General features: G+C 39.2%; 1 pseudogene across 1 annotated transcript in view; it reads right to left on the minus strand.

Annotated features, from left to right (window-relative positions):
* The window catches only part of LOC307256996 (palladin-like), an 8,817-nt pseudogene extending 1,165 nt beyond the window's left edge, over window positions 1-7,652 (minus strand). Inside the window, exons 1-6 of the transcript in view lie at window positions 7,645-7,652; window positions 7,193-7,376; window positions 6,594-6,656; window positions 5,985-6,150; window positions 3,797-3,916; window positions 2,929-3,148 (exon numbers count right to left, since the gene is read on the minus strand). The product of the transcript in view is annotated as a palladin-like (transcript). The remainder of the gene's footprint in view (window positions 1-2,928; window positions 3,149-3,796; window positions 3,917-5,984; window positions 6,151-6,593; window positions 6,657-7,192; window positions 7,377-7,644) is intronic.
* Between the last annotated feature and the right edge of the window lie 10,888 nt (window positions 7,653-18,540).

Consider the following 18,540-nt stretch of genomic DNA (forward strand, 5'->3'; position numbering starts at 1 on the left):
TACACAACGTCAAACGACTAAAATAATATATGTTTTAGGTGTGTGTGTGGCAACATTTCTTGGAACGCTTCAATAGACAGTTAAGAAAATGATACAGCAAATATGTAATGATGTAGCCTCGAGAGAGAGAGAGAGAGAGAGAGAGAGTGTGTGTGTGAAAGAGCAGCAAGCCAGATGACATAAAGCCCAAAAATAGACTAAAGTCCTCTTTCCAGGCGCTCTTAACATACTTAGACCTTTTAGGGAGGAGGTATGACGTTCACGATTTAAACAGCGAAAGTTTAGTAGTTTGTTGAAACTTTTGCGTCAACTTATAGATACAAAAATAGCAGTTAAAAGAACTCCAAATAGCGACATTTTAAAGTCGAAAAAGCGGCCGTTAAATGTGTAACACTTAAATAAGTGAGACGGTTTCTTACCTGCTGAAAAGCCCGTGCAAAGTTCCACTTTAAAAATCTCAGTGTTTTTGTCAATGAAAGTGAAATTTCTCAGTGTGAGTCAAAAAAGGGGAAAATCCAGACGCCGGTGTGTGAAGCGACTGGAGGCTGGCTGGACCGCGACAGGTGACAGGGTGCGCGCGCAGAGAGAGAGGGAGAGCGCGCAGAGAGAGAGAGAGAGAGAGAGAGAGAGAGAGAGAGAGAGGAAGAGAGAGGGGAGAGAGAGAAAGAGAGAGAGGGGGGAGAGAAAGGGAGAGGGAGAAAGAGAGAGAGAGAGATTGAGAGAGAGAGAGGGAGAGAGAGAGGGAGAAAGAAAGAGAGAGATAGAGAGAGAGAGAGAGAGAGAGAGAGAGAGAGAGAGAGAGAGAAAGAGACGGGAGCGCGCACAGTGTCACCACCAGCTGATAATCATCACTAGAGGAGATGGTTGGTGAGCACATTGTCAACTCTCTCTGACGTATTTCTTTAGCAGAAGACTTTATGCTACTATATTCTTACCAGCAGAAAATGAATGATAGAGTTCACAGCTATACATAATTAGGCATATGTATTATTTTTATTTTTATTTTATTTTTTTACTTTTTTTTTTTACGTGATGCAGGACAAGTCAGGTGAAAGACACAACATTAGGTGAGGGACATGACAATTTAAGTGTTCACATTTAAGACAGAACGGACGAGACAAAAACAAGCAGGAGGTCATTGCATATTTTTACATTGTTGTTGACAGGCTGTGTGTGTGTGTGTGTGTGTGTGTGTGTGTGTGTGTGTGTGTGTGTGTATAACATATAAACAACAAAATAATAAATTAAAAATTAAAAATAAAAGATAAATCAGTACTAAGAAGTGAATAATCATCATAATAAGAATGTAATGATAAGAATGGCATTTTCGGTTGTTTAAATAGTATTAGTTTCCATTATGGTATTTTAGACTTTTGATCCACAGTTTTGAATGTTGTCATAAGGTCATTAGATAATTGGGAGAGAGAGATAAATAAAAATCAGCTGGCATATGTGTTATTAATTAGATGCACACATGTGTTGTAAAACAATTTGATATATGATTAAAGTTATGATATTCAAATTTTTATTTTTTATTTTTTGTATAGCCCAATATCACAAATAGACATTTGCCTCAGTTCATTCTTTCTTTCATTCATTCATACTCATCATGACAACTCTGTGCATCATAGGATATTTCTCTGATATGATTTATGCTCTAATATTTTGATTAGCAAAATAGTAATGGTAGTATGCATCTATAAGGAGGATGGTTTATTGTAGCCTACACACACATGTGTTGTAAAAGAAGATGATATGACACACACGCACGCACGGACGAAAGGACGCACAAACACACACACACACACACACACACACACACACACACACACGCATGCAGGCACACACACACACACACACACACACACACACACAAACACACATATTGGCATTTGTAAAAAAAAAAAAAAAAAGCCTTTCTGATATATTCTGATGGACTTGTTCAACAGTTTGAGAATAACACAACAGCTCCCTCCTGTGGACAAAGGGGGAACTACATCAGTGTAAAACCAATTTAAAATGTTCATTTTATGTTTCCTCCTGGAAAAGGAAATACCCACTAGGTCTAGGCTCCATTACAGCAGTCAACATGATCACATTAGTGTGTGAGTGAACGCATACTCTTAAACGGACTAGGCCTACAATACAATAAACTATGTTCATTGTAAATCATAATTTTCTATTAAACATTTCAGTGTTTGTATCACCATATATGTGTGTGTGTGTGTGTGTGTGTGTGTGTGTGTGTGTGTGTGTGTGTGTGTGTGTGTGTGTGTGTGTGTGTGTGTGTGTGTGTGTGTGGGTCTGTGAGTGAGTGAGTGAGTGAATGAATGAGTGTCTGTCTGTCTGTCTGTCTGTGTGTCTGCCTGTCTGTCTGTCTGTCTGTCTGTCTGTCTGTCTGTCTGTCTGTGCCCGCTAGCCTGTCTGTGTCTGTCTGTCTGCCTGTCTGTCTGTCTGTCTGTCTGTCTGTCTGTGCATGCCTGTCTGTGTGTGTGTGTGTGTGTGTGTGTGTGTGTGAGTGAGTGAGTGAGTGAGTGTTTGTTACTGAGTCTGTCTGTCTGTCTGTCTGTCTGTCTGCCTGTCTGTCTGTCTGTCTGTCTGTCTGTCTGTCTGTCTGTCTGTCTGTCTGTCTGTGCATGCCTGTCTGTGTGTGTGTGTGTGTGTGTGTGTGAGTGAGTGAGTGAGTGAGTGAGTGAGTGAGTGAGTGAGTGAGTGAGTGAGTGTTTGTTACTGAGTCTGTCTGTCTGTCTGTCTGTCTGTCTGTCTGTCTGTCTGTCTGTCTGTCTGTCTGTCTGTCTGTCTGTCTGTCTGTCTGTCTATTTGTCTGTCTGTCTGTCTGTCTGTTTGTGCCTGTCTGTCTGTCTGTCCATCTGCCCATCTGTCTCTATGTCTGTCTATCTGTCCGTCTGGTACCCTCTCTGTACTCACTCTAGCGGGCTGTCGGGCCACTCCGGAGGGGGAAGTGTCATGGCGTCCGGCAGCTCGTAGGGAAAGTCTTCACTCATCTCTCTGTGCTGCTGGAACGCTGCCATAGCAACAGACTCCGCCATGGTAACAGACTCCGCCATAGCGACCGATTCCTTTTCCTGTCGCAGAGAAAGCACTTCCTGTTGGCGAATGGCCTCCACTTCCAACTGCTCCTCAATGTCTGAAAGGAAATACACAGAGGCCTAGTATACAGTCACTCTCAATTAAAAAAGGAAAGTTGGTGGTCGCGGGTTCAAATCCGACCCGTGGACCTTTACTGCAGGTCATCCCCTCTCTCTCTCTCTCTCTCCCCCTCTCTCTCTCTCTCTCTCTCTCTCTCAGTCTCCCCATTTCAACTCTGTACTATCTAACAAAGCTTGAAAATGCCAAAAAATCATAAAAAAAAAATAAAAAAAGTAAAACTGTAGTCATTTTTGAGGCCTTGATTGTTTACTGGTTGTCCAATGATTTTAATAATGACCCCTCAACTTTAAACCTTATCGTAGAATTTAAGATAAACACTTTCTTTCCTTTTTTAGTCTACTTTTTTCTGGGGACACACGCACAGGGCCCTCAACATTATTTGTGTAGGAAATACCTATTTGTACCTATGTGTAACTTATTTCATTCAAAATCAAATTCCAATGGCGTTATTGGGTTGTTCGTTTAAAAAACAATGGTGCCATAGCATCAAAATACAGTGCAGTATATTAATTTGTTGACACTTTGATACACACACACACACACACACACACACACACACACACACACACACACACACACACACACACACACACACACACACAGAGTGTATAAAGGGACATCTCACCATTGTAAACCTCCAGTATAGCAGAGCAGGACACCTTGCCGTAGGGGTTGATGACGACACATTTGAACAGACCGGAGTCTTCAGGGAAAGCTTCTGTGATCACCAGAGTACACAGCTCCTCTGGACAGGAACACACAGACAGTTTATATTAGATTAACATATTCTACTTAAATATTCTACTTGGGGGCGCTCCGGTGGTGTAGTGGATAGAGCGCGTACCATATTGGCTCCGGCCTTCGTTGCAGTGGTCGTGGGTTCAAATCCGACCCATGAACCTTTACTGCATGTCAACCCCCACTCTCCCTCTCTCTGTCTCCCCATTTCAACTCTGTACTGTCTAATAAAGCTTGAAAATGCCAAAAAAAAAATCTTAACATATTAAAAAAATTAAAATTAAAAATTAAAATATTCTACTTGGTCTAATTGTTATAGAAATATGCTAACATTTGTAGATCAAGTAAAGCGGTGAAAATATTCAGTATTCATCAAAAATTTTAAGTTCTGTTTAGTTTATTAAGATCCCCATTAACCTCTGTCCATCTTAGACAGGATCTACTCTTCTGGGGGTCTCAATCATTTCATAACATAGATAACATTCATCAGAGTAAAGTTAGAAAAAATAAACAATACTCTATATTTATTTTTCAGTCTTGAGAATTTTCAGATTGATCTCAAGACTAACCTCCTCCACTTCTTTGAAATCTTTATTATATTATAAAAAACAATATTCTTCACTCACCTGGCACTGACGCTGAGCTGGCCTCTGGGAAAACAAGAGGAGAGAAAATCGTTATTATTATTTATTTTTTAAGGGAATTTCACCAAACATAAGTCTAGGCTGCCATGCATCCCAAAGGAATCACTTAGCAGCTCAAAAGTGCAAGTTATTGTACATTAGTGATATGCAAATTAATATGTTTTACTTTGATTTGTTATGTTTTAACAATGTTTTACTTTGAAAATACTATCAGGAAAGGAGATGAACATTGGACAGTTTAGCCAGCAGACACTTAGTTGAACCACTTTATTTTACTGTTATCATTACAACCCTCAGTGTAGAATAATGCCTGCCAGTTTGTGTGTTAGGAGCGCCATCCTGTGGTGCGCACAGGGTATTGCATTGTAATTGTTATATTTTCCAAACAGATTGAAAGGAATGTTAAAGCTCCCATATTATACACTTTTCGGTACTATTATACACCATATTATATGGTCTTAGTGGTCACTAATACGTTTTTCTTTAATTGTTTGCTGAAAAAAACTTTCAGATAATTTATTGTACTATGCTGAAGTTCAGCTAATCTCACAATGGCCTATTTTTTAAAAAGAGCTGCAGCTCCCCTCGTAAATATACAATCTTTGCGCTGCCCCCGCCCCCTGTCCGGAAGCGAAGCCAGATACGCCTCGCCCTCTGTCTGTCAGGGCCGTGGACCAATAAGAAATAGGGGTGTGGGCTGCACAGTGGAAGCTTCTGGCTTTCCAGTTTGTGAGGTCAGAAAAGGGGAAAATTCTGACTGGAGTATATTGGGTGGGGGAGGGGTGGTGGTTTCAGAAAGGGGGATTGTGAGAAAAGGAGAGTGTTATTTTTTAAAATATTTTGGCAGTCTCTAGGCACACTGTGGACCCATGGATATGTTAGAACACATTTAAAAAGTGCATTTAGCATAATATGTGACCTTTAAAATCAATCAGCCATTGTTGAGTTCAATCTGGTCACTAACTGAAATCTAAAATAATAATAATGAGTCATGTTTAAAGGTGGAGTCCGCTATTCTGTAGAACCATCAAAGTCAAAAACACTTTTAGTCAAAATCAGTGAATATCTCCTCATGATCTGCTACCTGTCCGTACTGTGTGTGCACTGAAGAAATATCCAGTGTTAATACACAGCCTAGACTCTGTAAACAGGTGTGTAAACAAAAAGTACGTCAACAAATGAGAACACAGTACAGATAGGTAGCGGATCCAGAGAAGATATTCACAGATTTTGACAAAAAATGTATTTATTTTAGACAACAAGCGTTCTCCAGAATCACTGACTCCACCTTTAAATCTGAAGGTATAAAAATCAGTCGTGCTTAATTGATATGCATTAAACACACACACACACACACGCTCTCACACACACACACACACACACACACACACACACACCCCCACACGCTCACACACACTCCCCCCCTCACACACACACACACACACACAGACTGACTCTTGCGCAGTATCCTGAAGTCATCAGAGTCCAGTATGTGTTGGTCTTCTCTGAACCATGTGACCTGCAGAGGAGGAGTTCCTCTCAGTCTGCATTCTAGAACCACCAGCTGACCGTTCACTGTGGACACGTCATGCAGCACCTGGGGATGTACAAGGCAAAACAGTATCGATTATCAGAAAGTATGCAAAATCTTTGTTATTTGAGCTATTTTTCATCAGTTCCCCCCCCTGCCCCCCCCCCCCCCCCATGTGTGGCATAGCAATGTTTTAATTTTTTTTTCTACATAAAGAGGATGTCTGCACTGATAAAGGGGACCATGATGCAGACACAGAGAAATATATGATTTAGTTAGGAAGATAGAGTCATATTTACACTTCTTTATTTCGATTTTTTAAATTATATTATTGTGATTATTTTTGCCAAAAGTTAATTTGATTGTTACGATTCATATCATAACATAATTTATTTTAATTTATGCCCGAATAGGTTAAAACCAACACACTTTCCCAAAATTTAACATTTTTCTCCTTTATTTTTTTGCAGTGTATACACATGCAAAAGTAGAATATGTGAGTGTTTCACCTTGACAAAAGTTGGAGCCACTCCATTCCCCGAATACTGTTGACTCTGGACGGGACTCTGAGTCTGGAAATGGAAAATTATACATGTCGAAGTCATTCATTTTGTTTCCAAGAGTAACTTCACACTAAAAATCAGTTATTGTGTCTATCAGAAGAGTGTAGACAAGGGCCAATATAACCGGTATCAAGGTATGCCGCGGTGTGAAAAAGTTGAATGTTAACATACGGTTTATTAACGTTGAGAATATTCCTCCATCATAACTTTTTGCAAAAGAGAAAAAATTAAATCCCATCCCGTGATACTTTGAAATCTGTTTTTTTTTTGCTTGAGGTTATATCATTATCTCAAAGTCGGTGTGTGTGTGTGTGTGTGTGTGTGTGTGTGTGTGTGTGTGTGTGTGTGTCGGTCAGTACTTTTAAGCAATATGTATAAATTAAGATAACAACTTTTTTTTTTAATAGTTTTTTTTAACTTATGCAATGTTGTGTATAAATGTGATCAAAATAAATAAACTAAACTAAACTAAAACTAATCATGCAGTCAGAATATCATACCAGCCCATGCCTAGAGGAGCGTATTGGTTTGAATTATGAACTCACCATCTGTGGGCTGCCACACAGCGGCTGCACCAGTCCTGAGTGTCTCTGAGAGAGGGATGAGGAGGAGAGGGATGAGGAGGAGAGAGAGGAAGAGGAGAGAGAGGAAAGCTCTCTAGAGGAAGAGATGGTCAGGGACATGCAGCTGGTTTTCTTCTGCTGCTGCTGCTGCTGCGCCCTCTGGATGCTACGGAGCACAACACATGTCAGGGGGGGTTAAGACGTTTTTTAAAGATAATTTTTTTGACGTTTTTTAACTTTTTTAGACATGTTTGAATCACAACACATATCAGTGGTGATTGTGTGTATGTTCTTATTGAGTTGACAGCACATAATACATATTAGAAACATAGCAGCAATGAGGCGATCATTTTGTATTTCACTTTCAGATGTAAAAGGGTGACACAAAACAAAAATTATGTGTGTGTGTGTGTGTGTGTGTGTGTGTGTCTTACTGTGCCATCTCTCAGGCTTCTCCAGGAGGCAGTGACAGAGGATCAACTCTCTACAAAGACACAAGCAGAATAAAGTGACATATTACGCTCTCTCATACCACAGCTTTCAGCGCAGTGTAAGTGTGTGTGTGTGTGTGTGTGTGACCGCAGACACACAGGTGTGATACAATTATCTTCTCGGATTTGAAAAGATTTTTTAACTGCAGAGGTGTTAGCACTGTCGGGAAATAGCGGCACACAAACACACACACACACACACACACACACACACACACACACACCCTCTCACCCCCTCACACACACCCTCTCACCCCCTCACACACACACACACACACACACACACACACCCTCTCACCCCCTCACACACACACCCCTGGTCGGTCCCCCTGTGTGTGGCAGTGTCCCGGGCCAGAGTATGAGCTGACAGGGCAGCCTCAGGTTCAAGTTTCCTAAAGCTAAATTAAACTGAGACACTTTGACCACAGATAAATCTCTGTGTGTCTCTCCATTAACTAGACAGTGGAGGGGAAAAATCCCTTCACACCAAATCACTGCTTGTTTATTTATTTACTGCAATCATATTTTTATTTAATTTTTGTCATTTTCAAGCTTTATTGGATAGCACAGAGTTGAAATAGGGAGACAGAGAGAGAGAGAGGAGGGATGACCTGCAGTAAAGGTCCACGGGTCTGATTTGAACTCACGACCACTGCAACGAAGGCCGGAGCCAATATTATCTATTCACTACGCCACCGGAGCACCCGACTGCAATCATACTTTAAAGCACTAGTCAATGTTGAGACTTTTTGAATGTTTTGCTTCCATAATATGTCTCTTGTCATACGTGTATATTATATGATATCATATCGGATTTATAGTTCTTATAGGCGAGATACAGCAGACAAAAATCTCAACTTTCATAATGAGTTACATAAAATGTAAGTAATCAACTGGCAAAGTTTCATGATGATAAGTTAAAAATGTTTCCCTGTTCTCCTGCACTGTCTAAATATCTTTATATGGATCACATCACTCACATCAACAACACAGACTTTAGTACAAGATCGGAGCTTAACAAAAAATAGCAGCAATGTGTACAACACCCATGTGTACATCCCCTCATATAATCTCCCCTAGCAGGTGTGTGTGTGTGTGTGTGCATGTGTGTGTGTGTGTGCATGTGTGTGTGTGTGTGTGTGTGTGTGTGTGTGTGTGTGTGTGTGTGTGTGTGTATCTTTGGTTATTGTTGATGAAACAACAGCTGTTTCTGAATCCTCATATTAACTGTGTGTCTCTGTTACATAACCGAGAGAGGATTTATAGCCGCAGCAACAAACTGGATTCTCTCTCACACACACTCACACACACACACACACACACACACACACACACACACACACACACACACACACACACACACACACACACACACACACACACACACACACACACACACACACACACACACCTAATCTGTTGCTGGGCAAAGAATAGTAACCAAAACAAGCATAACACCTCATCCAACTTCCTGTGTGTCTCCATCCACCTATTGTTTGGATAGAGACATGCAGAGGCACCAAGTGGGACGGTGACCAAAACAAGCATAACATTTTCACAATATCATTACAGATATAGTGCGTAACATGAATGTTGGTTACATTCAAACCATCGCCAAACGAGTTGGTCAAAAGCCAAGCAGTGGATGAGGTACTCTGACTTTTACTCTCTAGAGTTAACCAACAACACTGGATCCTACATTTCCCAGGAATCAACTTGTGAGTGTTAATGTGACTCTGGTTGCGTTCCGAATTGCATACTTTCTACTTTGTAGTATGTAGAAAAAAGATTTAGGATGTCCCGATTCTTGTGGCCAGATTTAGGATGGTTAGAAGTACCCGGATGTTCTACTTCATGCGGCCAAGATTGTTAGTGTTGAAAAGTGCATCCTATTTGGGCGATTCTGACCCACAATCCAGTGCGCACGTGAAGTGACGTCACATCGACGAAGCCTCCATATGAAAACAAACGGGGATGCGACGGATATAATAGTAAGAGGCAAGATCAAGGCGCAATGTTATGATGAAATAAGAGAGTAAAAGTATGTCCCAATAGTATGCCTACTGCATCCTAACTAGATTATTTTTATCGTCGGATGTAGTATGTAGAATAGAAAAAAGAAAGAGTATGCGATTCGGAAACGCAACCAGTGTTTCAGTAGACCAGGGGTTTCAAACTTATTGTCACAAAGGGCACATGTGCAATAGACCATATCTCACCAATTATAAATACCAATGTCTTTTAAAAAGTAAATTCTTCCAAGTTTGTAACACAGGCTTTCTGTTAACATTTTCGTCTTCAAGCCCAAATCCGAAACAACCTGTATGACATCACAACGAGGTCACAATGAGGTCACAACGAGGTCACAATGAGGTCACAATGAGGTCACAATGAGGTCATGTGATTTTTTTTGTTTAGATTTAAAGCCCCTCCTGAGCCACATGTATAGACTCTATGAAACTTCTTTCAAAGTCAAAGTATACTTTATTATCCCAGAGTTGGGAAATGTGTGTGGTCAAAAGTGCAGCACATTTAGGACACATAGGCATACAAGTGGGCACGCCACACACACAACAACAACAACAACATTTAAGAATAAATAAATAAATTAGTAGTGCTCCCCCTGACATCCACAACACGGATTCCATATCCAAATATATTCAACATTACATATTCAAATCAAAGCTCAAAACTCACCTTTTCAAATCTATGTACCCCTCCTGATCTTCCCTTCCTCATCACCATCACTTTATTTGAACAGTTTTTAACTCTCTTGTCTCTTGTGTACCTGCTTTGATTTAATACTGCATTTGTTTTGAATGTACGGCGTCCCTGATTGCCATGAAAGGTGCCATTATGTATTATAATTATTATAATTACTCTGAAAACTGAGCTTCAAAAATCTTCGCACTGCCCCTTTAAAGCAACATCAGAAATGTGATATTTTTATATAAAGGTGAAGCACTAATTCAGCCTGTGCATTTACACAAAACAAAACACCACACAGATGTTGATGCTAAGGCAGTGGAGTGCTCTGACCTATGGCACACACTCTCTCTCTCTCACTCACACAAACACACACACACACACACACACACACACACACACACACACACACACACACACACACACACACACACACACACACACACACACACACTCACACAGCTCTGGTGATGTTTATGTCTCTATGAATAATAATGGCCGCTATTTATAACCAGGGCCTGTGTTCATCCTTACACCTGTTACCAGCGCAAACAGTGAAGATGGATTGACTTTCTATAGCACTCTGTGGACTGTGATTCATTAACTTTTATAAATCGGTATTATTGTTTTTTGTATGTATGTTTATTCCTGTATATTTGCTTATTTTATTTATTCACTTATTGCATGATTTCTTGTTCCGTCTTCATCTTATTATTATGTTTGTTGTGATCATCAAAGAGGCTGCTAACAAAACAGTGCAGACGGCTGAACTTTATCTTATATTGAATATTACTGAGTTGTGTGATTCTGGAGAACGCTTGTTGTCAAAATCACTTTTTGTCAAAATCAATGAATATCTCCTCATGATCCGCTACCTGTCTGTGTATGCTGATAAAAAGATGTTGTTAATACACAGCCTAGGTACTGTAAATGGGTACGTAAACAAAGGGGGCCCATCGTGGCTAGCAACATACGTACATACATTAGTTTACAGAGCCTAGGCTGTGTATTAACACTGGATTTTTTTCAGAGCGGGCACATAGGATCTTACAGTCTTTATTTTGACAGGAGGTCAACCCTTCATCTATAGCAGATGAAAGAAGAGGGAAACCAACACCAACACTTACCCACAATCCTCCTTGGTACATTTAAAACAAACCGCCCACCGTGTAATTCCAGCGCTGCTTAAGCCACCTGCAGATATCAGCTGGGGACAGATTTAGCAGCAGTAGCGGTGCAGTCAGTGTTGCAACCGTTACATAAGTCTGTGGGGCTCTGAAATCTATGAAAATATGAAATATATTGATAATAATGGATTGGATTTATACGTATAGCGCTTTTCTAGGCACTCAAAGACGCTTTACAGGGTTCCAGGTTCCATTCATTCACACACAGTCATACCGGTGGTGGTAAACTATGATAGTAGCCACAGCTGCCCTGGAGCAGACTGACGGAAGCGTGGCTGCCATTCAGCGCCTACGGCCCCTCCGACCACCACCTCAAACATACAGCATTCATACAGAGTCACATGAGGCAAGGTGGGGGAAGTGTCTCGCCCAAGCACACAACATATAACAATAATGGAGCCGCTGCTTGCACCTCGAAAAAAATCAAGCAAGAAAATGTATCATTTCCCCCCATGTTTTTAAAGTTTGGGATTTCCCCAACCCCTCCACCTCTCCAGTTCTACCAGCTCCTCAACTAGCGAGACAGATTTAGACCGGAGTGGGTCACCTGATCTGTGTGTCTGCCAACCAGAGAGACACAGAGAGAGACAGAGATAGATAGATAGATAGATAGATAGATAGATAGATAGATAGATAGATAGATAGATAGATAGATAGATAGATAGATAGATAGATAGATAGATAGATAGATAGATAGATAGATAGATAGATAGATAGACAGACAGGGAGAGAGAGAGATGGATAGATAGATAGATAGATAGACAGACAGACAGAGAGAGAGAGAGAGAGAGAGAGAGATAGATAGATAGATAGATAGATAGATAGATAGATAGATAGATAGATAGATAGATAGATAGATAGATAGATAGATAGATAGATAGATAGATAGATAGATAGATAGATAGATAGTTATGTAGATGGATAGACAGATACTGTAGATAGATAGATAGATAGATAGATAGATAGATAGATAGATAGATAGATAGATAGATAGATAGATAGATAGATAGATAGATAGATAGATAGATAGATAGATAGATAGATAGATAGATAGATAGATAGATAGATAGCATCACACACAGAGACACACACCACTCACTCACTGCCACCCACTCAGTTAGCCTCTCATGTTTAGTATTGCCTCACCCTGCTGAAGGATAACTCACTTCTAGTTCTACACTTTAAAAATCCCAAACGGATGTAACAGATTTTTAGTCCATTGCAACAGCTTCACAGCCCCACACCATGACACTGATACATATAGATGGATGAATGGATAGATAGATGGATGGATAGATAGATAGATAGATAGATAGATAGATAGATAGATAGATAGATAGATAGATAGATAGATAGATAGATAGATAGATAGATAGATAGATAGATAGATAGATAGATAGATAGATAGATAGATAGATACAGATACTGTAGATAGATGAACCTATTTATTGTCTTCTGTTGAGATAACTTATCATTATAAGTAATATAAATCAAAGGATGTTTCGAGTTCAACATACTAGAAATTCCAAAACAATAAACAGTTGTTCCAACTAATTCTCTTTTTATACAGATAACAAACAAAACCAAGTCGGTCCAAATCTTGAAACGGACTGAAAAACTTTCTGAACCTGAAAAATAAGTTGGCACAATTTAATTTTTTTGGGGGAATTCTTCGTTAAATTACAAATGAATGATAAGTTCTGAAGTCGGTTTGCATTGAAAATATGAATTTTGCTAATTTTTTAATTTTAACAGTGTGGGTGAGCATTTGTACATTTGTGCAACAACAGTGAAATATCTGTTGCTTAACTGGATCATGCAGGTTGTGAGCACATGCAAAACAGGCCCATGGAGCTGCACTGTCAACACAGCACACAGCTTTATACCAACTGAACACTTAAATCAAAATGTCCCCCTCCTTACCTGCTTCGCCTTTACCCCAGTAGGCTTAAAAATCCCACACCAGGTTGATTTGTATTGATCCAATAGTTGTGAATGGTCCAAATGCTAAAAGCTAAAACAGCTAGGATAGTGTGTGGCTGCCAGTCATGGCTTGGTTACCGGACGCTCCCTAACTCTGGCCGAGCTGACACACACATTTACACACAGGCAGGGTGTGTGTGTGTGTGTGTGTGAGTGTGTGTGTGTGTTGAGGGTATGTGAGTGTGTGTGTGTGTGTGGTCCTCACTTCTTCAAGGGTCTTTTTGAGGGTTAACACTTGTTTTTTTAAGGTTCAGGTTAGGATAAGGTTTATGTTAGGGTTAGTGTAAGGGTTGGGTTTAGGCATTTAGTTTTGATAGTTAGGGTTAGTGTAAGAGGCTATAGGGAATTCATTATGTCAAAGAGTGTCCTCACAAAGATAGAAGTACAGGAATGTGTGTGTGTGTGTGTGTATGTGGAATGGGGTTAGGAGGGAATCTGAGGCTTGTGAGGGGGGTTGAGAGGAGGCCAGCAGGGCTTCAGTACTAAAGAGGCAAATTTAGAGCGCAGAGTAAAGTGGTCGTCAAAAGTGACAAACTCATAGGAGACAGGAGTAGAGCTCAAATGGGCTGAGACTAACGTGTGTGTGTGTGTGTGTGTGTGTGTGTGTGTGTGTGTGTGTGTGTGTGTGTGTGTGCTGCTCCACCTGTTTCTGTGTGTTAAGCTAATGTTAGCAGCTAACACCAACACAAACCAACCAGGGGCAAAACTAACAAACAGGGTGAGGTCATTTGTGCAATATTTTAGGAAAACGGTTGAACAAGACTGAAGTACTACTGTATTTCGCGCACCAATCAATCATCAAACTGAATACGGCGCTTAATCCTAAATGCCCAAATGCACAAATCACAGACAATTTTAGACTTGCTAATGCTATGTCAATAAAGTAATCTCTTAACTGTACACTAAACTAGAGACTCTGTTCAGAATGTTTTGGAAGAAGATTTTTTTTTGCAGAAGATTCGGTGACGCAACTTCATTTAAGACACTGACACACAGGGGCCAAGACACCTGCTACTGGTGCCAGAGAGTCTTGAGGGGACACATGAGATGACAGAGAGAGAGAGAGAGAGGGGGGGGGAGAGAGGGGGAGAGAGAGAGAGGGGGGGGGAGAGGGGGAGAGAGAGAGAGAGGGGGGGAGAGAGAGGGAGAAAGAGAGAGAGAGAGAGAGAGAGAGAGAGAGAGGGAGGGAGAGAGAGAGCGGTAGAGAGAGAGAGAGGGGGGGAGAGAGTTGGAGAGAGAGAGGGGGGAGAGAGAGAGAGGGGGAGAGGGAGGGAGAGAGAAACATAGAAAGAGAGGGGGAGAGGGACAGAGAGAGAGAAAGAGGGAGAGAGAGCGATAGAGAGACAGAGAGAGAGACACACAGAGAGAGAGACAGAGAGACGTAGAGAGATAGAGTGTGAGGGAGAGAGAGACAGAGAAAGAGAGAGAGAGAGAGAGAGAGAGAGGGAAAGAGAGACATATAGAGAGAGACAGGGACTTTCTTTAAAACAGAGAGGGTGGTGTTAGAGGTAAAAGTGTTGACAGCAAATTCAGTAGCTGACAAGAGGGATTAGCTCCCACTTAATTTACCCTTAACCCCTTAACCCCCCCCCCCCAATTAAAGACACAGTGTGTAGAATTTATTCACAATTGTTAGAACAGACTTGGTACAAATGCACTATTATATTCAGAAGTATGTTTTAATTAGAGTACAATAATGATGTATAAGTGTATAAAACAATTGCACCGCCATGTTTCTACAGTAGCACAGAACAGACCAACTTAACGGCCTTACACGTGTCTATACATAGTTTAGCACTACAGAAGTCTGCTGTAGAGATCCTGTTACATTGGGGCTTTTATTTTGAAAATCCACCTTAAATTAGATCCACCTGCTAAACTCAGTCTGGGGGCTTTAACTTTGAAAATCCAGTGTGCAGTAAAGGGACACCATAACGGTGTGTACTGTAGGAGGATAAGAAACATACTTGGACAGACAGATAGCGTCTAAAAATAAGTCAAGTGTTGATAGCCTAGGCTCTGTAAACAGGTATGTAAACAAAGGGGACCCACTGATATGATGCTAGCAACATGCCCATTTATAGAGCCTGGGCTGTGTATTAACAAAGAATTTATTTGACAAAAAGTGAATTTGACAACAAGCGTTCTCAAGAATCTCTGACTCCACCTTTAATTAGACTAAAGGCTTCTGAATAAACAGTGTTGCAATAAATCTGTAGGCATATTAAAACATATCCCGTTAGTGTGATATTTAAAACATAAAAACGACAACAACACAGCACTTAATTCAACATATTTATTGTTGTCTCACTGTCGGCAGGACGGTACAGTATATGACACATCAAACAAAAGGTCCAGTGCAAGAAACAAAACAAATAGATCAGTTTCATCATGGTACAGACATGTAATGCTTATGGGGGAATACCATTCTATGTTCTTAAATATATATATCTATATTCATATATCTCTTCTATAGGTTTTTCTATTTTGTAATCTCAATTTTTCTTTAGATTTGACAATTTATAAGAAGTCAACCGTCTTGTGTGTCAAATTACATCAAAAACTTCACATGGTAGGCACTGGAATATTGTATATTCTTGGCTAAATACAACATTTTGGGGGAATATCATTCACTTAACATGATTTTATTATGGTTTATTAACTAGACTGGTATTAATTAATTATCAATACCAGTCTAGTGTACTGTCAGATTTACAAAGTGTGCTATCATGCAGAAGGTTTACAATGACCAATGGAATACATGGTAGAATGCTAACCCTTAAAACGGCTATTCAATAAAATCGCTGCCCCTCTCCTTCAAATCCTAACTTCCTCATTATAACCAGTAATACTTTTAATTTCTTTCTTTCCTTTTTTAATGCTCATTCGTTTGATTTTGTTTGTATTATTTTCAACATGTTCAATAAAGATTAAACGTAAAAAAAAATAAGAAAATCGCAACTTTCTCAATGTATATGTGGAGTTTGGCACCTTATGTTAAAATGTAATCCTCCCCAATATTGGCTCTGTTAGCATTTAAAATAAACTGTTCACTTAAAAATGTGTCTATTTTTATTAAATGTTTTGTCTTTTTGTAAATGAATTGTTTGGGTTTTAAAGTATCTGTCCCCAGTCCAATTTCCCTTCTATTAACTCTCACCTGACTCAAGCCACCAACTCACTACCTACTGTAACTCTATCCATCCTCCCCAAATAATCATACACTGCAAAATTAAAAAAGTTAAGACGACTCAAAATGTTAATGCAACAGTTTTCAATTTTTTTTTTTAGTTTTAAGGCTAAAAACTAAAACTCTTAAGTGTCAAGAGAACTGCCGACATTTGAGCCAACTTAATATCTTTTGTTTATATAACTTATCTGACTATACAGCTCTGGAAAAAATTAAGAGACCAGTCTGGATTTTTCTTCAATCTTCATCTCTACATAACTTAATGAAAATACTCTTTAATGTCAATATTTTTTGGGGGGAATTTTGTAGAAATGTTGTCAGAAGTTTATAGAATAAAACCAAAATGTTCATTATACTCAAACATTTGCCTATAAATAGTAAAACAAGAGACACTGAACATTTGGGGTGCTCTCTTAATTTTTTCCAGAGCTGTATTTCCTAACTTTTTCAATTTTACATTAGTGCACCTTTTCTCAATCTACATCACACCCTCAACCACAATAACACACACTTTCCTCTGACCTTTGCTCATTCTTAAAGCCTTAGTGCGTAACTTTTGATAGCAAAATGAACACATCCTATTAGCACATATCTATCGTATCTAGTGTCTAAATTATGTTTGGAATCTATAGCTACAATTTTGCCAATTCTATGTCTTTTAAATATATCTTAATATAATCGGTATGGGACATTTTTTGGGGGCACATTTTATATTTTGTATCACAGCTAAGAAATGTGTATAAAGAAAATATTTTTTATTTTAATTTTACTGATAGCCAAACCTCTCTCCTATATTAACCATATGTTAGCTAGCTCGCCATTTTAACAGGAAACTATTGCATGCTAGCTTGCTTTGTTTCTGAAATGTTTAGCCCATGTAAGCTATTGTAAGCTATCAAATTCTGCATTTTTTAGCCTAGCCTGTTAACATTACGGTTACACTCATGTATTTCTAAGCACACTAGCCATTTGGTCCGGTGTTTAAGGGATATTCGACATCTATCCCTTAGACATAAACACTGCAAGAAATGCGGCAACAACTTTCGCAATGAGACAAATTAATTTTTCCAGTTTAAAATAATTCTCACAGAACCAGCTGCAATATTTCTTTCAAGTCTGTAGTTAAAAAACTAAAAACTCAAAGTGTCACTGAATATAAAAAAAAATAAACATTTGGCACACACATTTTGATATCCGCAACATTCAGGAGTAAATATAACAGAGGAGAATGTTACACAAAAAAAAAATAAATGAAAAAAAAAATAATAATAATTACTAAGTTCGAAGTTTAAGCAAAATCTCAAGGAATTGATAGAATTAAAATGTATCGGAAAAATTGCAAAAATTCACATTTTTAAGGTCAGAACCAATTATTTCTCCATTTATACCAAAACATAGCACTGTAAAAGCAATACATAGAAGATGTTAAAATGAACACTAGCACAATTAAATTGCATACATGTCGTTGTTCTAGTGATAATAACAAAAACTTGAACGGAAATATCTTGTCTTTTTATCTAGTTATATGATTTGTGAATTATATTACACAATTACATTTAAAGGAATACTGTCTTCACCCATACGGAACCGGCGTTCTATCATTATAAAATCGCTATTATAATATACTGAATGAGGTTTTACTTCCCCTAGTCTTCCCTTGGCCCAGCTGTCCTGTTAATCTAACCATACATTTTTACTAGTGTGACGTCACACTAGTAAAATGTAGGGTTAAACAGTGAGACCATATAACAATCTTTCTGCCTTTTTCTCAGG

This window comes from Ammodytes marinus (genome assembly GCF_949987685.1).
Source record: "Ammodytes marinus genome assembly, chromosome: 10".
Classification (NCBI taxonomy): domain Eukaryota; kingdom Metazoa; phylum Chordata; class Actinopteri; order Uranoscopiformes; family Ammodytidae; genus Ammodytes; species Ammodytes marinus.